The sequence below is a fragment of the Pinus tabuliformis genome, chromosome 8, assembly GCF_031772625.1.
Source record: "Pinus tabuliformis cultivar Carrire ecotype Pingquan chromosome 8, CPIR1, whole genome shotgun sequence".
Classification (NCBI taxonomy): Eukaryota; Viridiplantae; Streptophyta; class Pinopsida; order Pinales; family Pinaceae; genus Pinus; species Pinus tabuliformis.
The window spans coordinates 1,430,414,164-1,430,439,075 of NC_142294.1; the positions used below are offsets into that span (position 1 = coordinate 1,430,414,164).

The following is a 24,912-nucleotide window of genomic DNA, read 5'->3' on the forward strand; positions in this document are numbered from 1 at the left end:
TAAGCATTTTCATCATCGTTAGGAGGAATGTTATCCTCACTATGATCGTCTCTTCTTTTCAAACACTGACTTGGAGAGTATTATTCACCTTTCCCTTCATCATTGCTACCCTCATGGTCCTTAGAATTATGACTAAATAGAAACTTTTACTTGATGTTTATTGGATATTCTTCATCATGTGCATTGTCAGTGTTTTTCTCATAGTCCATAGGATTAGGACTATATGGAAAATGTGACTCTTTACTTACTAGAAATTATTCATCCTGCCCTTCATCACTATTTCTCTCATAGTCCTTACGATTAGGGATAAGTGATCCATCCTTCCCTTCTTCACTACTTCTCTCATAATCCTTACGATTAGGACTAGGTGGAAAATGTGACTCTCTATTTACTGGAAATTCATCATCCTTCCCTTCATCACTACCACTCTCATAGTCCTTACGATTAAGACTAAGTGGAAAATGTGACTCTCGATTTATTGGAAATTCTTCATCCTAACCTTCATCACTGCTACTCTCATAGTCCTTAGGATTAGGACTAAGTGGAAAATGTGACTCTCGATTTATTGGAAATTCTTCATCTTGACCTTCATCACTACTACTACTCTCATAGTCCTTACGCTTAAGACTAAGTGGAAACGCGACTCTCGATTTATTAGAAATTCTTCATCCTAACCTTCATCACTGCTACTCTCATAGTCCTTAGGATTAGGACTAAGTGGAAAATGTGACTCTCGATTTATTGGAAATTCTTCATCTTGACCTTCATCACTACTGCTCTCATAGTCCATAGGATTAGGACTAAGTGGAAACTATGACTCTCGATTTATTGGAAATTCTTCATCTTGGCCTTCATCACTGCTTCTCTCATAGTCCATAGGATTAGGACTAAGTGAAAACTGTGACTCTCGATTTATTGGAAATTCTTCATCCTGGCCTTCATCATTGTTGCTCCCATAGTCCATAGGATTTGGACTAAGTGGAAAATGTGACTCTCAATTTATTGGAAATTCTTCATCCTAGCCTTCATCATTGTTGCTCTCATAGTCCATAGGATTAGGACTAAGTGGAAACTGTGACTCTCTATTTATTTGAAATTCTTCATCATGCTCTTCATCGCTACTACTCTCATAGTCCATAGGATTACGACTAAGTGGAAACCATGACTCTTTATTTATTTGAAATTCTTCATCCTGCCCTTCATCAGTACTACTCTCATAGTCCTTAGGATTAAGACTAAGTGGAAGATTTGACACTCTATTCATAGTGAAATAATTTTCGTTATATTCATCAATATGAATAAAGTTATTGCATGACAAAGATGTTGATTTTTCACAAAGAAAAACATGACAATTAGAAGAATCCATGGCTTTCAAATAGAATAGCTTGAATGATACAAATGCACTTTCTCCTAATGATAATATATAGCTTAAAGAATGAAAATTTCCCTCCAAATTTTCCTTATAGATTTTTTTGCCGAAATTTTTACCTCCTAAAATTTCGTTTCATGTATTTCCCTCCAAAATTTTCTTCTACAATTTATTGAAAATTTTAATTAAATTTTTCTCATGAAATTAATCTCTTAAACTAAATCTTTAAACCAATCTTTTAAACTAAATATTGAAACTAAAATTTTAAACTAAATCTTTTACCTAAATTAATCTTTTACTTAAACTATATAACATTTCCTAGACAATTGAATATTTTTTTAATTTTTATTATATCTTCTATAACACATCTATTATAAATTACTATATCACCAAAACAAGATTTATATGTTAAGTTTTTCTTAAAAAACATTAATACCACATTCACCATGCAGTAAAACAATTTCGTAATTTCCGTTATATCATAAATTTCATTATCATTATTCCTCACATCACATAAAAACTTTTTGAGGTTTCATTAAAATACTTGGAGCGATTTTGTGGAGAAGCTACATTGTTATTGACAACACATTCAATGGGATATTATTGCATTTGAAAGGTTAGTTTCCCTTTTTCTGAGGGTGGGTCTTAAATTCCCATAGGTTTACTAGTAGTTATGTCTCATTTAGGTTATTATGTTTGTGCAAAATACCAGACAAAAAACATATTCCAGTAAAAAAATAATTAACTTTTTATTAACAAAATTTAAATTCCTTTTACAAATTAAAAATTGACATGAGCCAAGCTTACCTGATAGCCCCCTAGCATGCAAGAGGCCAATATGTCAATAGTGGGCATGGTGGGCTCGGTCATGAGCTTCCCAGTTGTGGGTTGTGAAGCACATCTTTGTGCCATGGATGGGCATGCCCACAGGCACAACGCTGTGGGCGGGTGTGCCCAGCCATGGGCATGCATGCCCATGGCACGGCAGCATGATGCATTGTCATGGCATGGGCAAGCACGTCCATGGCCAGGCACGCCCTCCCACAGGCTAGTGCCAATGGGAGGGTGCGCCTGGCCATGAGAATGCCAGCCCGCGGCATGGAAGAATGCAATACCCCACCGTGTGATAGTCTTACACACTCAGAATCGGCCCTCACCCCTAGACGGGCTAGGCTACGGGGGTGGGTACCGTAGGCGGGCACGCCTATGGCTAGGCTCACCTACCCACAGGCATAGTCTTGTGGGCATGCCTGGATATCGGCCTGCTCGCCCTAAGAAAAATGCAAAATAACCCCCTGGCTTGCCAGAGGGTTGATTCCTAGAATCAGCCCCCGACAAGCCAGGGGGTGATTCTGAGAATCACTGTTGTGGCCTGCCGGGGGTGATTTTGGGAATTGGCCACCTGGCCTACTAAGGGCCAATCCTCAAAATCTATCCCCTAGCCTACTAAGGGCCAATTCCCGAAATCGGCCCCCGACAGGCCAGGGGGCGATTCTAGGGATCAACATGTGGCCTTCCAGGGGGCCGATTCCCAGAATCCCCCCGTGGGCCTGTCAAGGCTAGGGGCCGATTCTGGGGATCAGCAACAAAGGACCTTTTTGCCCCGAACGAGTATGCACAAAGTCGAGTGTGCCCACCCACTAGGAAAGGCACGACATGCCACTAAAGTACAAATACCCCGTGACAAGGGCCTGCCAAGGGACCACGGACAAATGAAAAAATAAATAATTTTTTTCTAAGGAATGGATTTATTTTTTTTTGTGTATGAACCTCTCATTCAACTTGTCATGGGGGTCGATGTGCATGTTTCTAGTATTTTTTTTTTTATTTTGTTTTGTTTCGTTTGTTTACTTAAGCTATTGGCTTTTTCGTAATTTACTGATTTATGTATATGTGGATATTTTTTGCAGGAAAATGTCATCAAGGAAGATTTTTGTTTTTGGACCAAAGACTACTAAAACTAGAGGTGGATCCTCAACAGATATTGTTGAATGAACGAAACCTAAGCTAATAACTACAAATCTATCAAGTGTCCCAAAGGATAAAAATTTGATTTCTTACTGGAAGAAATCACAATAAGTGAAGCATGCAAAATATATATGGTTTGTGAAAGATAGAGAAGTGGAAAAAAATGTGTGTGTGTATATATATATATATATATATATATATATATATATATATATGTTGATATCCCTAACGATAGTGGAAGTTATGAGGTGCTAGGAAACATACTAGACATGTGTTTGATACCAGATATTGAAGTTGTTTATGTAATTACAAAATCGCCCAAGTCACATGACAAGATTAGATAACAATTTTCATTGTTAGTGTATGACATGATAGATGAATCTACAAATATGTGTAAACAAATCATAAATGTGATTTCACTATATACCATAAGCATTTTTATTTATATTTATTTGTTTTGTGTTATTGTAATTGTATCATTATATCTTTTAAAACCTTAGTTTTTATTGACATATCATATTTTTTTGTCATAATTTTATTAAAAATCTTTCAATTATGTTGGGAGACATTTATTTTATAGAGAAAGATATTATGAATGTTGTCAAGAGTTTCAACTCAAGGTCACAAGAAGATATTGGTAAACAAGAAAAAAAAAATCATGAAGCTAGGAAACTGCATCCAAGGGATCAACAAATAATGTTATAGTGGATAAATCTAGCAAAGCTAGATATGTTACATTGGAAGAGGAGATAGTTGAAACTGAAGCTAAAGATATGTTTTCATTACTGAGGATGAGATTAGAACTGATGTTAGAAAGGAGAAGAGTCATAAAATATGAAAAGTAAAAATGCCCAAGAATGTTTGTGTTCTAGTTGATGATGAGGATGTTACTTATCTAGAAAAAAAGAGGAGGAATAAAATAAAAGTTTATCATTCTCAAAATGTCAAGGCCAACAATGAAGATCCTAGTGAAAATTCAAAAGAAATCAGGGAAATCATTACACCAGGAGCTGATTAAGGGTGGTCGTACATTTCAGCGTAATGTCAGAAAAATCTATAAGCCAAGTCAAAGACAATTAAATATCAAATTAGAAATCCATGCCACATGCATGTTCACAACTTGAAGACATTGAAGAAGTAAAATACATATTCTCATGTGGTTGATTACGTGCTTCTTGTTGATCCAATTCAATTTGCCAACAAAGAAGCATTTGATAAGTCAAAATGTTTTGAATACAGTTATTATGTGCTTGGGGGGAACCATTCTGTAGAATCTCAAAGGCAATTGATGGAGGAATATCCCAATAACCCACATTTTGAAACAATGAAATGTATCATTTGTGTTGGTTTATCAGATATAGAAACAAAGCTATTGGCATGGGATCATAATACAAATAATGAGTATAGGATGTCTATGACTTTCATCCAAAGGTTTAGATTTATTCATAATGAGTTTGAAGAGAAATGTGGTGGGGATAAGATAAAGGTTAGTTTAGAATTTCAGAAGGATTGTTGTATGGAAATAGGCTATCAAATTGAGGAAAAAATCAATTCAAAAGGTGACAAAGTAAATTCTGATATATTCAGAGGTATTGATAACATTTTACAGTTGGCATTTACAACTGGAGAGATATGAGAATTGTTTAATGATATTTTTAGCATGTGGGAGAACATTGGCATTAAAAACGAGAAGGTCAAAAATTTTAAACCATTGACATGTAGCAGTAGTAAATCAGGTCCTGAAATGAAGTGACTTCCAGATGATATGACTATTACACCTTGGAGAGCATTATGAGTGAAAGATGAAAAACTTGTCAAAATAATATTATCTCGTGTGAAGTCGGGGGAATTATCATTGGATGAAATATGTGAGGAATTTCAAAAGTAAATTTGTTGAATTATTTTTACTTATTTCTAGATTATAATTTTCTTTTAAATATAACATATGTTGTTGGTAGTATTTGCTATACATATCATTATATTAACTTTTTTTACTTTATATATTCAATCACAATGTTTACATGAAAATACAAGAACAAATGGTTAAATTTTTGAATGAAGATAGTTGGGATAATGTTGTACGTAACTAACCATATTCAAGTTATACATCAACACTAAAATATTGTTATCATGCATTTAAAAAGGTATGTTGATTTATACATCCATTTTTATTCATCTGTATACTATTTTTACTTTATAACTTATACATATAATTTTTATTTTATTAAATATGAAGAAGGATGTAAATGGAGCACTAGATAGTTTCATAAGCTTTATTGAAAAAATTAAGATCGAAAGATTGAGAAAGAAGCGTCTTAGTAATGTTGAACTAGATCCAACTCTTACTCATTTCATTTGGATTGGGCTTGACACTATTCAATATCAAATAATACAAGGTGATTGTGAAGACATTGTTAAACTCATAGCTAAAAAGGATTATTCCCTGGTTATTATAGATATTCCCCATGGTTTTAATATCTCAAACATTGACTATGATAGTGACCATTATACTTATCAAGCTCTTAGTAAAGTGGTTATACGATTTGTAGAAGTGACATCATCACCATTATGGAGATTTATGACATTTAATTTAGACACACAATTGGCAACGTTATTGACAAGCTTCAAGGGGAAAGAAAACTGAAGGATTTAGCTTACATGGTAAGAAGTTGAAATTGCATGTTTGATTAATGTCAAAAAAATCATTTATGTACAAGTTAATTGAACTTTTACTATTTCATGTTACAGGAAAAATTTGAATCTTATTAACCATGAAGATCCACCAATTATAAGTGACTGTGAATTCATCCATATTGAAAATTGGAAAAAAAATGATAGTTATAAGTCTATGCTTCTTAACTGGATAGATAGAAAGTCATAGCCAAGTACTCGTTTATGATGTTGTTGTAAAAAAACTAACATATGAAGATAAAGAAGCAAAAGGAGAGATAGTTAACATTTATCGAAACCACTGTCATTGATTAACTATCTTATATATTTATGTTCAAATGAAGGAGATTGAGTTCTGGATTTATTCTCAGGCTCAGGTAAGTTTTATTATATAAAATTGAATTTCAATATATTCTCTCTTAATTTATATGTGATTATACTAATTTACTTAATTATTTCTTTTATGATCGATAATTAGGCACAACACTAGCATGTTGCCTACAAAAAGGAAGAAATTGCATTGCCATTGAAAATGACCCAGTACAGTGCAAATTTATTCAGCAAAGAATTAATGCTCTTTAATTTCTTCTAGATGCAATGCAAGAAATTGGGTTGAGGAAAGGGGATTTTAATGAATCATGCGTGGAAAAAAAGGCAAAGGAACCTCAACCACCATTAGATGGAATGATTTGAAAGGCATACATTGGGAGATTCACAGACATCAAAGATCCATCAAAAGAGGAAAATGAGCAAACTGAAGTAGAAAATATTGTGGAAGAAGACAATGATGAAACTCTAGAAGATGAAGAGTTTGGATTACATGATATTATTGATTAAATTTAAGTTATACTTGGAAATGAAGCTCATTTTTTGTAACTGTTAATTAGTTATACTTCTAATGTTTTGAATTTGAAATTTTATGAGAAGAATAAGTATTTAGTTAATGTTGTTATATGTTCAATATTTGTATTATGTGATTTTCGCTTTAATTTTTATGTGAATCATTATTTTTTGAAAACAATTGTGATTATTATTATTTTTTGACATGAAATTCATAAAAAAATATTATTTAACCATTTTTTGTTAAATTTTTCCTACAAAAATTGTGATTTTGACATGTCATTTCTAGCAAACAAATTATCAAAATGAGTACTTTTTTTGTTATATCTATGTTCAAAATGTTTATTTTTATGTCAATTTTTAAAAAGTATTGTTTCTTAGAGACAATTATTTGATGTGCATTGAAAAATTAATTAACGATATATAAATATGTAGAATATCGAAACTTTAAAATATCGACATTTTTCTTTAACTATGCAAAAAAATAAAGATCTCACTACAAAAAAAATTAAAGAAAAACAAAAATATATGAAGAAGAAGACTACTTCAAAAAATGTTAAATTTAGAAAATAATTATTCACATTTAATACAATAGAAAAATCAAAGTCGAAAAATAAGCCTTCTAAAAAAAGGGCCTGATGCAGAATCAACACTTCTTAAGGTCAGTCTGCAAATCACTAACATTTTGATTTGAACTTTAAGTGTCAAAGACTATGCTAAAAAAAATATATGTATTCTGAATCAACACTTTTCAAAATCGGTTGATTTTTTTTCTACCTCAAAAAAATGGGTAATCATATCAATTTTTGTTTCAAAGTTTACGGCGTTTGATGCTTCGACTCGACAAATACCTTCTGTTGGGATTCATACCAAAAGAACTTTTCTTTAACTCTACCCTTGATGACTTGACTCAAAGGCCAAGTGATATGAGAGGGTCCCAACACAAACCTGTGATAGAAATTGACAAGACCCAGGAAGATGCAGAGCTCTGTTAGAGTGGTTGGGGCTGGCCAATACTAAACAACTTGTATCTTCGTTGGGTTCACATGCACACCTCACTCATCAATGATGTACCTCAGATGTTGAACTTGGGTTATACCAAAAGTGCATTTCCCTAAATTGGAACATAATTTGTGTTGTAGCAGGGTTTGGAGGACCTATCGGATATGGTGTATGTGCTCTTTCTAAATCCAACTGGAAATTAAGATGTCATCCAGATACACTACTATGAACGATTTGGTGAAGGGCCGCAAGCTTGTGTCCATCATGAACATGAAAGTTGTTGGGGCATTCGTCAACCAAAAATGCATGACCAACCATTCAAAAATTCCCTCCTTGGATTTGAATGAATTATTACATACATCAGAGGGTTCAATAGGTACCTGGTGGTAACTAGACTTCAGGTCAATCTTACTAAAGTATTTGGCACTCTTGAGCTGGTCCAAAAGGTCATCAATCTGTGGGATTGGATAGCTTTTCTGGATGTTTATCTTATTCAGTGCCCGATAGTCAATGCAAAGCCTCTAGGTTCCATCCTTCTTCTGTACCAACACGATCGGGCTCCCATAGAGTGATGAACATGGCATGATGTGTCCTTTCTACAACAACTCTTGAATCTGCTTTCTGATCTCATCATTCTCTAGAACAAAGCATCATTATATTGGTCCTTTGGGTAGCGGTGTGCCCGAGGTCAGGTTGATGGAGTGCTTGACTTGATAGTGTAGGGGTACCCATGTGAGTGAGGTGAAGATGTCCCTGTATTTTTCCATGACATTGTTCATTTGTTGCTCTTGTGCAGCAAAGCCCTATTTAGAGGTCGTGGAGGTGGCCACAATCTTCTTCTTTCCTTGAGTGAGAATCATGAGAAAGACAAATTTTGATCCAAGTAGATATTTGTGGCCATCCGCCTATTCCACTTGGACCCCCACCATTGTCTCTTTCAATTTTTCAATTTCCTTAATTTTAGCACATTTTACTTTTTTTGGCAGTTTTCTAGGTTGTGAACTTCAAAGTTGTTTTGAGGCCCTAAACGACATTTTTTGGGAAAATCAGGGCTAACAAAGCTCTTTGACCCATGCCCATTAGAAATTTGTAGTACTCGGGTAGATATTTCGAACAAGGTATTGTGCGTGTCAAACAAAGATTGAATGCAAAAGTTACGACCCCAAGAAGTTGATGTATTAATTTACCCAAACGGGACCCATAGTTTTGGCGCTTCATCTCCTAAGGTTAGATTTTTGGATGTTTATGGTTTTCCACTATTTCTCAACAATAAATATGCCTTGGAGCCTCATTCAACAAAGTTCAAAGGTATGTAGCTATCACATCTCTTCTCAGAGATAAGCTACTATCACTCGAGCTAGTTTATTTCCATTCTGTATGTAAGCATATTTCATTTATTTGATATTAATGAGATGAAGTTTTATTTCTTCTTCATCTTTGTGTTCATGTTTATATCTATATTTTGTTATATTCCTGCATAAGTATGGATCAAATTTACTCATCTGAGAAATGATCTTATTGCATTTATTTACAGAGATCAAAGAGATGGCGATAGGTGGTGCAACCTTCGGTATTCTGTACAACTTATTTCCTAAAGTAATAATAACATTGTGAGGCCTAGACTCATACATAGCATGACACTTCCACAAGTATGGTTGGCCTAATAAAACATCACAAACTTTAATAGGAGCAACATCACACAATACCTCATCTGTGAAGGCCTTGATGTTGCAATGGAGGTGACATTGTTGGCTGACACGCAAATCTCGTCCTTAGTGAATCCACCCAATGGTGTACTACTGTGGGTGTGGTGTTGTCTCTAGTCCCATCTACTTCATGACCTCTACTAAAATGAGGTTATTTTGGCTCCAATTTTTGACAATGTGTTATGCTCTTAACCTGCAAGACGATACAAGAATACCAAATATGCGCAGAAATATACCCAGAACATAGAACAGTGAGAAATAACAGCAGGGATTTTATTATTTAGAAAGAAATGTTCACTTGCCTCTTCGAGGGGGCAACCTCCAATAGAGAAGAGCTCAATTACAAAATAAGACACGATGCTCCTCGCAAGGAGTCTCTATCCTTTATATATGACTCATACATGCAATACCATGGAGCAATACCATGGTTCTTATTAATACCATCTATCTAATACCATGGCCCATTTGCAACTAACTGTGGTCCCATCATTAAATGCGGGTTAACCACTTACAATTATTAATATGGGCTTTATTGACCATTTACTTAACTATAACTATGACTCCATCCTACTACATAAATAAGGGGGTTAGGGTGGGACCCTAACATGCCCTCCCCCATAAGAATAGCCTTGTCCTCAAGGCTGAAGCTACGGAAACTGCTGAAGAATCGTGGTTGGTTCCAAGGTTGAATCTTCCGGAGAGATGTCTTTCCACTTGACAAGGACTTCCTTGATCATGCGGCCACGCAGGTGCTGTTCTCGTGTGTCTAGGACCTGTTTAGGTTGGAGCCAAATTGACCTTTCTTCATCCAATTTAGCTAGACCGGTTTGAATTCTGAAATTGTTCCCAATCACTTTCTTGAGGCATGAGACATGGAAAACTGGATGGAGTTTTGCAGTGGGTGGCAAAGCTAGCTTGTAGGCCACTTCTCTAATGCGCTGAAGTACTTGATACGGTCCGTAGAATTTCGGACATAGTTTCTGATAACCCTTGTCTTTAGGTTATGTTTGCTTATATGGTTGCAACCTCAAAAATACCTGATCCCCTTCTTGAAATTGGCATTTTGAGCGATGTTGATCTACCTATTGCTTCATGCGGTTCTGAGCTTAATGAAGATTCTCTCTAAGATGGGCGAGCATGGTTGTGCGGTTCTGTAGGAGTTGATGCACTGCTTGTACCTTTGAGCACTGCTTGATATAAGAAGTAGGGGAAGGAGGGAGTTGACCATAAACTGCTTCATAGGGAGTCACTTTGGTGGTGGCACGATAGTTGGTGTTATACCACCATTCAGCTAGAGGTAACCACTGTACACAAAGATGTCGCTTTTGTGAAGTGAAACACCTAAGGTAGGTTTCCAGACATTTGTTGACTGCTTCAGTTTAACCATCTGTTTGTGGATGATAGGAAGTACTGAGTTTTAGTTGGGTACCTTGTAGCCTGAAGAGTTCCTGCCAAAAATTACTGATGAAGATTGGGTCACGATCAAACACAATAGAAGTGGGCATGCCATGCAATTTGAAGATCTGATCCATGAAAGATTGAGCAACCAAATTCGGTGTAAAAGGATGGGGTAGGGCACAAAAATGAGCATACTTAGAAAGTCGGTCCACAACCACCATGATGAGTGACTTGTTTCCTGACTTTGGAAGACCTGTAATGAAATCCATAGAAACCTCCGTCCATATTGATGCCGAGATGGGCAATGGTTGTAATGTTCCTGGTGCTTTGACTGTCTCCCCTTTGTGGCACTGACAGACATCGCATTCCACTACAAAATTAAGAATGTCATTTTTCATGCCTGTCCAAAAAATGATCTTCTAGTGCGAGCATACGTCTTCTGAAAGCCTGAATGTCTTGCTGTGGGGGATGAGTGCAACTCTGCCAAGATGTGGCTTTTGAGTGTGGATGTTGGTGATATTACGACTCTGTCCTTGTAGCGAAGAATCTCATCCTGTCAAGAGTAGCCCTTGGTGGAATTTGGATCCGCCTGCATTTGAGTAATGAGTTGGGAGAGCCAGGGATGTGAAAACCATTCCTTGCGAGCCTCTTCAATCCATTCTAGAATGGGAAGGGAAATTGCGAGCAGGGTACTTTCCTCCTCAAATTGGCGAGATAATGCATCTGCTACAATATTTTCGCGCCCTTTCTTGTAAATGATCTCATAACCATATCTCAACATTTTGGCAAGCCATTTATTTTGTTATGGTGAGGATAGGCGTTGCTCCAAAAAATATTTAAGACTGTGATGGTCTGTGTGGATTTGGAAACGTCGCCCCAATAAGTAAGGTCGCCAGGTATCTACTGCATGTAAGATGGCCATCATTTCCTTCTCATAGGTAGATTGTCCCAGATTCTTCCCACTTAGTTGTTGGCTTGTGAAGGCCAAGGGTCGACCTTCCTGCATTAAGACCGCCCCAATACCCGTACCTGAAGCATCACATTCAATGACAAAAGATTTGGTGAAGTCGGGTAGTGCTAAGACTGGAGTGGAACACATGGAATTTTTGAGAGCTGTAAAGGCTTGTTGTGCTTCATCATTCCAGAGGAATGAATTTTTCTTGAGGAGTTGAGTGAGGGGCTTCGCAATGCGACCATAATTGTGAAAAAATTTGCGGTAGTAGCCCATGAGACCCAAAAATCCTCTTAGACTCTTCAAGGTCTTAGGTTGAGGCTAATCCTGCATTGCCTGGATCTTTTTGGGGTCCACCCTAACACCTTCACACCCCACAATGTGGCCCAAATACTCAACTTCTTTCATGCCAAAAGAACACTCGGACATCTTAACAAATAATCTATGCTTGCGGAGCAGTTGCAAGAACAGATCTACATGCTGAAGATGTGCGGCCCAAGTGCGACTGTAGATGAGGATGTCATCGAAGAAAACAAGGACAAATTTTCTGAGATATGGTTTGAGGAGGTGGTTCATAAGGCTCTGAAAAGTAGATGGGGCATTACAAAGACCAAATGGCATGACCAGGAACTCATAATGGCCTTCATGAGTTCTGAAAGCAGTCTTTGGAATGTCTACTTCTTTCATGTGAATTTGGTGGTAGCCTGAGCGAAGATCCAGCTTAGTGAAGAATTGAGCCCCATTTAGTTCATCCAGCAAATCATCAACAACTGGGATGGGAAATTTATCTTTGACTGTCAACTTATTGAGGGCCCTAAAGTCTAGACACATACGCCATTCCCCATCTTTCTTGAGCACCATGACCACCGGTGATGAATAAGGACTAATGCTGGGACGAATGACACCTGCTTCCAAAAGTTCCTTGATTATTTTTTCTATTTCATTCTTTTGGGCGAACGGATATCTATATGGGCGCACATTTGGTGGTTGGGCCCTTGGGACCAAAGTGATGCTATGATCATGTTCCCCTCTCAAGGGTGGAAGCTCATGAGGCTTGTCAAAGACTGGCATATGGTTATATAAAATCTGTTGCATCTCAAGATGAATCGGAAGAGAATTGGGTTCGATGGCCTGGATGGCATTAAATTGAGCTATAACTAAATGATGGCCCTTTTTTAACAATTTTTCCATCCTATGTGAGCTGATGATAAAGGGAGCTCCCACCTGGAGTTCGCGGAGGTTATGTGTGTAGTTGTTCTACTTAAAGCTCATATATAACTTGTTGGCATTTTGGCACAGGTGTGGCGCTATGGTACAGGTGTTGTCCTTGATGGCAACTCTCTTTGAAGACAGATCTTAGTCCAAACTACAAGAATGAAGAGAAATTTCGTATACGCAGGTTCATTAAGCCCAAGTTGCGTATACACGCTGGTACGCTATATACTAAGTCGCGGATATGCAGTCTCGCTATATACGAAGTCGCGTATACACGCAGTTTCATGAACAGAAAAGAGCGTACATGTCGAGAAGCTTCCCTTTGGTCCGTGGTAGTTAGTCCTCGGTACTTGAGCCTATGTTTTTGGACCAAGGTATCTCGACAGTCGTGTTGATCCCGAGTTTTGAAGTTGATGGTATTGTATTACTATGGTTTTGGCCCGTGGTATTGAGGAGGGCCTAATGCTATATAAGGAGAAGAAGATCATTAGGCTATTGCATCGAAAAAGTCTTGAATATCTAATGAAGAAAGAGATCTAGTATGCAGGTTCTGGGTTGATGATACATTGCTTGATCTGAGCTAAGGAGAGATCACACCGATTGATGGAAGACTAGATCTAAGGATAGATCGGGATCAAACGGTTTGAAATGAACTATCAGTATATGGTTGATTACGCATATTTTTAGATCTGCATACTGACGCAATGTTATGTTCTGGGTATGACTGATGTCTGGTACAGCTGCAAGTTATGAAAAATTATTTTTAGATCTGTACGCAGGTTGTCTTTGGTAAAAGCGCGTGTATACGCGGGTTGGTTTCATTGAAGTAGCGTATATCTTTTGAAGCTTAATTTTTTGGGGTTGCAGTTGGGTCTGACTGTTATTGCAGAGTTCTGTAGTCTGCTCTGTGTTCTGCTGACTGGGTGTTGACAAGGTTTCAGTGGTTCAGTGATTCAAAGTTTGATGATGCTGGTATTGGTTGTTTTGTGCTTCTATGATTTGCTATGAAAAGTGAATGAATCGTGGTCTTCAGATTGAAATGTTGTGCTTCAGGAGTATCCAGTCTGAAAATTGATGAAAAGTGGTACCTGAAGGAAAGAAGATTGTAGGCCAGCACCTACGTACTAGTATCTTAGCTAGTACAAGAGCAAAGGGGGTTGGAGCTCCCTTCCAGGAGAGTTTGGAAAACGAGAGAAGGTTGTAGCCTTCTGCAGGTTGTAGCCTGCATACTGGTATAAGGCTGCACCAGTACAAAAGATTGTAAACTGAAGTTTCTTATTAAAGAAAGATAGAGACGACTTGCAGCAGGTGGTTTTCACCCACATTGGGTTTCCACCTTATATCATGGTGTTCATGTGTGTGGCTTTTGTGTGATGATCTGTTCTGTTATACTGCACCTGTTTACTTTTAATATGGTTAATAATGTTCTGATGCATTTACTGAAGATAAACTAACTGAATCATAAGATTTCTGGTTATACGCTGGTTGCTTTAGACACAGTAGCGTGTACACGCTGGTTCACTTAACTGAAGTAGCGTATATGTTTCTGAGTATTGAAAAAGTTTTATTGATCTGATAATACTGATTCACCCCCCCTCTCAGTATTATTTCCAACATAACTCCTGGAAATCCACTATGATTGGCCCAAGTGTGCGAAGCCATTCATCACCGAGGACAATGTCGCACCCTCCCATGTGTACGGCAAACATGTGGGTCTTCAACTGATAATCCCCCATTTGAAGTTTGACATTTTCATAGCGGCCGTCACATTTCATTGTTCCCCCCATCTGCAATTTGGACTTGGAAGTTAGAAACTACTCGTACAAAACAATGCACTACTTCCGCAACTCTTTGATGGATAAAATTATGTGTACTTCCACTATCAATCAAGACTACTACTGGGTGATGCTTAATAAAACCTCTGATTTTTAGAGTTTGAGGTGAAGAAATCCCTGCCAAAGCATGTAGTGAAATAACTGTTTCATTAGGGACATTGTCCTTCTGGTTGTCCTCTTCTTCCTCCTCAGGTTCCTCAAGTGGTGGGGCTTCCTTCGATGAGCTGTGATCAGTAGCGTCAATTTGAAAGAATTTGGGCTCCTTGCATTTATGACCAGGGGAGTATTTTTCATAACAGTAGTAACATAATCCCTTCTTTCTTCTTTCTGCCATTTCTACAGGTGACACCTTTTGAACCTGAAGGGTTTGGGTAGTGCTGTGAGCCTGTGGGGGGCGACCCTTAGAGGTAAAATTTGGGCGATTGGACTGGGCCACTAATGCACGTTCAACTTTACGAGCTACCTTGCAAGCCTCCGACCATGTGGGAGGGTGGTGCAGTCAGACGTGAGCTTGTATGGCCTCTTTAAGACCATTGATAAAACATTCCATGTAGAACTCATCTTGGAGACCCATAGTGCGAAAAGCTAAGGCTTCAAAGGCTATAATATATTCATCCATTGTGCCAGTCTGTCGGAGCTTAGTGAGATGACCCAAAAAAGCAGAGTCATGGTCAAAGCGCTCTATAAGAGCTTTTTTGAAGGTGTCCCAAGTCAAGGGCCTTCCATTGCAACGTTGATGCCATTGCCACCATTGCCATCTTTCATTGTCCAAGTACATGCTCCCCACCATAAGCTGAGTTTCATTATCCAAGATGTAATTCATATTGAAATATTGCTCCATTTGTGCTATCCATGCTTCCAGGTGAGAACCATCAAATTTATGCATATCCAGCTTGGGTGGTCGCAGACAGGATTTTTGGTGGGTGCCCCAGAGGTGAAGAGAGTGGCTAGACTCACCCGCACTATGTTCATTGCCAATATATGCCTCCTCGTGGGCTTCCTCCTTGCCCTTAGAGAGTGTGTTAGTTATTGTTACCAACTAGTCTTGGATGTCATTCAAGGATTGTTCAAGTTTGTCGATTTTCTCATTGGCCATAGCTTGAGCTCTAGTTTCTACCATGCACTGATCCAATGTACTTGAAATTTGGGACCGCCTGAATTTTTTTGGCACTAACAATTGAATGGTACCACCTTGCTCAGCTCGTCATCCTGACTCTTATGGGCTAGGTCACCAATAAGCGCCCCGGGGGGTCTCAGTAGCCGAATCCCCGAAATGTCAATGCTGCCAAAAGTCCTGCGAAAATCACGCCCCAGTATAGGAACCCACACAACTACTCAGATCTGGTGGATCTGAGAGATATGAATGGTTGATCGAATAGATCTGAGCGGCAGAACAGATTTCTATTGTGGATCTGATGGATCTAATAGATCTAAATGGTTGTTCTGTTAAATCTGAATTGCAGGACTAATTTCTGCTACTGTTGCAAAACCCCACTTGCGAGATCTGACAGAGATTATGCGTGATCCAGAGATAAAAAAGGGAAACTATGGTCTCGAGGAGTGTCAGGTGCTACAGATCGCAATATACATAAGGGTCTGACAATAGTACTTGGCCCAATTTTTCAGGGCACTGACCAAGGAGGATCGACTGTACCCTTAGTTGTATAACCCAACTACCCTATCATACGGGAGAGTAATCTCTCCGGGTGCTGTTCTCAGTGTACTATAGCAGCAAGATGGCGATGGTTTATCTATGGAGAGGTTTCAAGGGAGCTAGGGGGCTTCTGATATACTAAAGGGTACTTGGAAGACAGTCCATGCGCGGTTCTGTCTTATGCGCTACTACTCGAAGGGGTACCCACAGGGGTTACAAGGGAGTCCAACAAGCGTGACCACCTCTTGTATTTCCTACATGCATGCCTCCCCAAGTCCGCAGGTTTATGTGCTCAACGACAGATCCCGTGGTTTAAAGATGCCAGAACACGTCTCTAGCCAAAAAAAAAAAATTGCTAAAAAAATGGAGATCCCACCGGCCCTGGAAAGCACTCTCATACCACTTGTTCTGCTCTTAACCTGCAAGACGATACAAAAGTACCAAATATGCGCAGAAATATACCCAGAACATAGAACAGTGAGAAATAACAACAAGTATTTTATTATTTAGAAAGCAATGTTCACTTGCCTCTTCGAGGGGGCAACCTCCAATAGAGTAGAGCCCGATTACAAAATAAGGCACGATGCTCCTCACAGGGAGTCTCTATCCTTTATATATGACTCATACATGCAATACCATGGAGCAATACCATGGTTCTTATTAATACCATGGCCCATTTGCAACTAACTGTGGTCCCGTCATTAAATGCGGGTTAACCACTTACAATTATTAATATGGGCTTTATTGACTCTTTACTTAACTATAACTATGACTCGATCCTACTACATAAATAAGGGGGTTAGGGTGGGACCCTAACACAATGAATTGCAATATGGAACCCTTCATCCACATTTGTGATTGGAAGAGGTGCCCCCCTACTCTGGATCTTCGGGTTCAATCTTCTGGATATTGGTGGTGGCAACAGTGGCATTGGTCTCTGCATCAATAATCTACTTCCCTTATCCATTCCCCTTATCGGGTTCTGACTCGGAATTATAATATGCATCTGATTCAAAAGCCTTCATCTCGGCCACTAGCGACTACTTGGCTCAACACTCACTCGTATTGTGAGTGTGGTCCTTATGGAACTCACACCACTTTCCCATTTCTTTATTTGTCTTTGTGGTGTTGTTATTTTCTTGAGGCTTCGACGAGTTGTCCTGGGTCACCCCTCCTTAGCTTTGTCCTTTATTCTGCGGTTTGGGGGTGCCCTTCCCTTGCTTCGAATTCACAGTTCCAAAGTCTCGCTTCCTCTGTTTAAACTTCTACCTAATCTTAAAAGCATATCGATATGCGACACCAAGCGAGGAGATTTCCAAGAACTCTATTTCATCTTGGTTGTACTTATGTAGACAATCATGGTACATGAGTACCAAATGTCACTCAAAATCCTTGATACCCAACTTTGTGTGAAGGGAATGAAAAACATTTGTGAACTTCGACATATCTTAGTCCCTTCCCTATTGCATACGCAGTGTCACGTTATGCTATTATTTAATGGATTTATTTTGTTTAACTTGAAATTTATCTTTTGGATAATTTGTTCAACTTGTCTCCATAGTTTTCCAAAACAACTCATTTGTGATATATCTGAATACTATAATACTCTATACTTTTCTATGTTTAACTAAGGTTTTAAACACACAATTGATACAAGATAATAAAAAAAAAATAACAAGTTTACGAATATGTTCCATGGTTCATGTATGTCGAGTCTTTATAAATATTTCTAATATCAGGGGTATTTCTATAAGAATTTAGTCTAGAGTATATATGACTATATAATTTTAGGTTATAATATATTTCTTTTGTTTTAAGTATAAATACCTCATTTATTCTAAATTTTCTTAGTTATCATTAATAATTTCTCATTTACAAAACTTAGCAAGAGTCAAACTTAGTATTTTTATAAGTATACTTCGCGTAGATAAGATAGTTATAAGATACATGTACCAATAATTTCTGCAACTACTCCCTATGTGTTTTACTTGACGAAATAATATTGTAATGAAACAACCTATCTTCACTCTATTCAACTTATTGTCTTTTGCATAATTTTTTCTACATTGAAACACACATGTACCCATGCTTTACCTACTATCAACATTTACATGCATTATTGATAAAATAATATTTATTTACTACTACATGCTTAAATAACCTTTTCCTTTCTCTATTCTTTACATAATATAATAATTTATTATTCATGATGTCACACTTCTATAGTAAACATCATTGATAAGAATACAACAATAATAAATTTTTTTCCTACTTATCCAGATAATATTGAACACTTGAAAATATAATATCAACCAGCACATTCCTCTTAACCAATGAACTGCAACTATGTCAATTCCCATTGAGTCTCATGCTTCTCTACTACAAGAAAATTATCATTAGTTTTATGATATTATTCCTCCTTTCTCCATAGCCAGACTCCAACAACGTCTTGCTATTTAAATATTTGACCTTTGCTTTCTTGTCTCCAATATATTTCATGGGAACTCATTTCTTTTTTCACCTCAACATTTCCTTTCTCCCCTACAATATATCACATCTTTTGCCAACCAAACATAACAACTCTCTCTAATTATATCGCATCTTTTGCCCAACCAAACATAACAACTCTCTCTAATTATATCGCATCTTTTGCCCAACCAAACATAACAATTTGAGGAATCATGGAAGTCACTTGAAATCTTGAGAAATCATGGAAATCACAATTGTTACAACTTTCACCTTAATATTTCTAAAAAATAGTGACCATAGCATAGAATTCATAGTATCTTTCATGATCCAAACTATTTTCTTAAAAAAAATATATGTTATTTCAATTTTTTAATTTTAGTTAAGAAAATATATGTTATTTCAATTTTTTAATTTTAAACTAAATTTATTGTTACTTATGACATAAACCACCAATACATTTTAGTTACTAACAACAATACTAACTAGTATTGTTATATATTTTCTATACATCTAACACTTTTTTCAATATTTAAATTTTACAAAATTCATTTGTAAGAGGCAATGGTTTTTAATTTTCATATGTATATATATATGCACACATGTAGAGAGACACGTACATGCACCATATTGCTTCATATTCGCCAACAATTAAACATCGACTAAGATTTCTATCAAACCAATTCTTATAGAAACTTCCACTGTAAATAGTACTTTAAAAAAGAACTTCCGCTAAAACATCTACTAATTTATGTTTTCCTTAGAAAATGGTGTGGATAATCATTTTTCAAAATTCTCTCTTCTTTCATTCATAATTATAATAACTCAAAAGGAAATGTTGAAATTCTTAAAATATTCCACGCCAAGATTATTATGGTAATATTAAGTAACACAAAGCCCTAAATTTTAATTAATTAATTTTTATCATTACATGGTTATCTATGACTTGATAACATCTCATAAGTGTGGACATTATATGCTATCTATGAATTCCCTTTCGAGTTAATCGACCCACTCCACTTTATGAAATTGGCATTTTGAAACGTTCAAGTCTAATAATTCCACCGTCTCTCACGTGATTAACTGACTATTCAAACACTTTTTTTTTAATGACCTTCATAAATATATTTTCTTTTTGTCTTTCACTCTCCACGGAATTTTTCACTCTTTTGATGTATCTATTTTTTAAAACAAGTTACTTATAATTTTTATTATATAAATTTGTAAAAAGATATTACTTAATTATTAATCTCAATTAAATAATTATAAAAGAGTTTAGGAATGTATATGAATTGAAACTCTATGCTAAATGAACCTCAGCCATGAATGATATAATTGCTTATAAAATTATTATAATATCTTAATAAAGCATGCAATCTAAATCTTTGTACGAAAAATCGTTATGTGATTGAAGAAAATTTACATGAAATTTATAAAAAACATATTTAAACTCTGATGGTTGATAAAGATATTAAGATTTTCAAATGTTTTATTATTATCAATATAATAACCATATTATTATGATATCTTAATGAAACATGCCATCTAAATCTTCACAAAAAAATCATTTTGTGATTGAATAAAACTTACGTGAGACTTATAAAAACAACATATTTAAACTTTGATGGTTGATGCATATGTTAAGGTTTTCAAATGTTTTATTATCAACATATTATCAACAAAGAGGGCTGTTGAGCAGAAAGTCCCTGCCTTGACTACAAAACATATAAGGAAAGTATATATTCAGCTTAAACTGGCTAAGTTGCTTGATGATCTTGCTTCTTGCTGCTAGAAAGACATAACAATTGCTCGGACTAGACCCATAGTAGGATTGGGTTATACTAGCGATGTATAGTTGAACAGTAATAGATGCTGAAACTGAAACGGAAATCTATGTCTATAGGATGGGGGGGGGAATAGTTGAAATGAAATACCAAGGTTTTTCTAGCGCATCAGAATCTATTGAATTCGCACCACAAAGATCAGATTAATCAATGACATCAAAAATTAGCTGAAAATCGGAACTTTTGTATGCCTAAGAACCCTTGTAGAATGACCCATCTATCAAAGCAATAGATTTGAATGAGAAAGTGGGTATATGGGATGGATGGGGATGTAAAGGCCAAATAGCCTACCATTTTGATAGCTCAAACAGTCATCTGAGCGGTGCTTCTTTTTCTGTCATAAGTAGGGTTGTTGGTTATCGTTGCAAAATTCGAATAGTTGGTGGAACCGTGTCAACTGCTAGATCAATAGGTGGTGAAGCACTGCTTAACTGAATACGGATACGCTTATACCACATATTACACAGATCATATCTAAGATGTTTAGCCAACCAATAGAAATCCATAGCATGGAACGCCTTAGTATCGCTGGACTTAAGAACCCTTTATCTTGCAGCCAAGCTTGGAACTTTGTCATAATTTGTTGAGTTGAGGTATGTTGATGTCCTTGTCTAAGTTAACCAAATAACCAACTATAGCTTAGTTAACCAAAGAACCAACTGTAGCTTGAGTGACTCACCAAAAGGTGATGATAATGGTAAAAAGATGGATTTTCTCAGATTTTTTAGAATTGTAGACTTAAAACATGGAATGCATAATTTTTTATTATTGTTAGTCAAGATAATTTTTGTAGTAATTTTTTATGCACAAAAATAAAATTAGCATAAATGAAAATTACTGAAAATAGAGAACTTAGAATTGGAAAGCTAAAAATTGTTGGAAACAAAGAGCTTATGGTTTAGAAACTTTCCATTCATCTTCATTGTCTTGTTGACAATGTCAAGTGTGGATAAGTTGGAAAAGTCACTGCCCACAGTGATGCACAATGTTGTCACTAAAGGTAGAGTACTGATGATGAAGCTTTGTTTCTGCCTACAATTCTATAAACTACATCCCTTTTCCTACCTTAAAAAGGCTTGCAACAACAATGGTGACGTGTTTCACCATCGTCCAATAGCTTTGCAAGACCAAATTCTGATGCATGTGCTTCCAACCTTTCATCAATGAATATATTGCTTAGCTTTAGAATGTTGTGGAAAATTCTAGGTGTCGCAATCATGCAAATAAGCCACGCCTTGGCATGCTCCAAGTTCTATCACCAATCAACGCACACAACAACAACCATTTTTTATCATAAAATTTACCTAGTTTATGTTAAAAATTATATATACTTGCAATTCTCGCTTAAAGACTTGGCATATTTTCTTGGCAAGGATCGGTTCAAGACTCGGCAACTCTAACAAGTTTGAGAACGGTTCAATGGGTTTTGGAAATTTCAACTTTCAATCAAGTTTCAGGCCAAGCTTATATTGATTACCCAATTCTGGATTGAGCAAGAGACACATAGAAAGTTTCAGGGGTCTTGACCAGGTCTCACAACACTGCTCGAAACTTGTTGTGCAGTGCTGGTCGAAACCAAGCCAACTTGCACGAGTAAAATTTCTTTCCCATTCTAACATAGAACATAACTAGTCCCTACCCAAGAGCAGCATGATGGCAAAAGAAAACTCTGTTGCAGGGTAGGAGCAAAGTCTCTTAAAAGAAACAAAAGTCTGTTGCATACTCCATGTTGAAATCTACAATGCGATTCTCATGTAGACTTACCTTAGTACAGGCACGGAAATGGCCAGCTCAACAATTGGAAAATAGTGCAGACCCTTACTCCTTATTTAAATACTACATACAAATCACATACATTACAATTACAAGACTACATGCAAATCACATACATAGCAACTGCAAGTTAAAGACTAAACCACTAGGTAGATTCTCACTGTAAACCCCAGCGATTGCACTAATGATGTTGATTTTATGCTTTAATCCGGCGTTAGACCATGGATAGATCAGGCGGTGCTTTTGATAGAGTTAGCTGCCTAGCTTGTTAGGAAAGGAGTGAATAGATTAACTTCAAAACAACAACGTCTAATTCTTAACGCTATTAAATGAGCTTGTATTCTATCTTTGTTACATTTTCTTTATAATGAAAACTAATTTGATCCATGGAAATAAGCCTACTCCTTAATCAAATCGGAGCTAGTATATATGTTCGATAAAGATGCAGATCCATCCGACTTGAGGTCGAAATATAAAGCAACAGAGGAGAGGTAAATGTTTGGCATATATATAACTTCATGGGAAGCATAAAATGCTGGAATATCCGACATAAAGGAGCAATCGATATGAAGCATATGCAGGTTCTCTTGTATCAGATACAAGACTTTTTGTTTAGGTTTCGTCAGAGAGTTTTCCTTTGTTTAACAATGCTATAAATATGTTTATGCAACCTGAAACCTTCTCTCTGAATCTGAGAATCACATACAGAACAATACCGAAACCAAATCCCAGGGCAGCACTGGATCCAGTGAGTGAAACAACAGTACACATGAGCATGACAAATGAGTCTAGCTTAGAATTCATGTCCCTACAAGCCATAGCACGCTCAATACCATAAAATAATTCATGTCCCTACAAGCCATAACTTAGAATTCATGTCCCTACAAGTCATAGAAAGCTCAATACCAGAAAAGAATTCATGTCCCTACAAGCCATAGCAAGCTCAATACCAGAAAAGAGCATCAACACACCCAAAAACCAAATTGGGAATTGATTTAGTATTTTCACCAGTTGGCTTCCTAGAATCAACCCCAATACCAGTTTTCCAGTTCCAAGAAATGCTACAGATGCCCCACTCCTGGCCCCAAACTTATATTGCCCGGCAAGGCCAACTGCGCCATGGCAAACAGGCATTGCCCGAAACCAACACCGCACTAAATTCATTATCCCCACACTCACAGATACAGGAGTTGTAGTCACTTGTTGGGAAACAGGTCAGATGCCAGTTTGCAGACAACAATCACATTATTATGGATCGAGAGAAGACTTTGGGTATTGCATCTCTAACAAAGCCTGTTTTCTAATCATGCCGTGAAATCCTGATCAGTTGGGGCTTGGATGGGCCTAATTTTAGATATCTAAGAACATTGGGCTTGCACAAAATTGCAAAAACAATGAGGGAAGATGGTAGTGCATACAGAATTCTCAAATTCCAGATCGATTTTCTTGTGTCAACGGTATCTTTTCTTGGGGCAACAACACTTGAAGGGATTGAATAATTTTGATTCCCTTCAAACCTTCATCTTGAATCATCACCAGAGCCATTGACAAGTACAATTAAGCACAAACACATCAGAGCCACCAGAAGTCCATTCAAGCCCAATCAAGGCCTTGCATTCCCAAACTTATTTTTCCCCATTTTCTGCCTATTCTACTTTAATAGCGTAGTCGAACCTAAAAAAATTGGGTATTTTGCTGTAATCAAGACAAAAACAAATAAAAGCGTTCAATTTGTAAATGCTGACCTCGATTCCGGGTTTTGCAGAAGCGTTTTGTAGAAATATGTATTCCAAAAAGAAATAAAGAAGAGAACAATATTGGATGTGGTAATAAACAAGCTAGCAGGTGATAATAAAAAGAAATAACGAATAATTAGAAGCTATATAAAAAATTGTTAAATTAAATAATATGACAATTAGAATATATAAATATATAAAAGTTTATGCTGCTAAACTTCATGCTACCTCACGAATACCAAGTGTCACCTTACATGCACTGTAAGATCTAATCTCACTTAAACCATCATGTAAACCATCTTTCAGATTCATTTAATCGACTCATCTAGTTGTGTCCTCTGGAGGCTGCCCCTTGATTGATCTACCTCGTCGCCTGCTCACCATTTTCTCTTATTATTACTGTGTATCCATTCATCTAAATCCCAATGGCATAATTCCCATCTGCTGATACATCTTCCTCTTCTTCCTGTTCTACATTCATCCA

The 24,912-nt window shown here is 36.8% G+C and overlaps 1 pseudogene; it reads right to left on the reverse strand.

Moving 5' to 3' along the window:
- Nucleotides 1-2,235: 2,235 nt before the first annotated feature.
- Nucleotides 2,236-24,295, reverse strand: LOC149241035 (molybdate transporter 2 pseudogene; annotated as a pseudogene).
- Nucleotides 24,296-24,912: the final 617 nt, after the last annotated feature.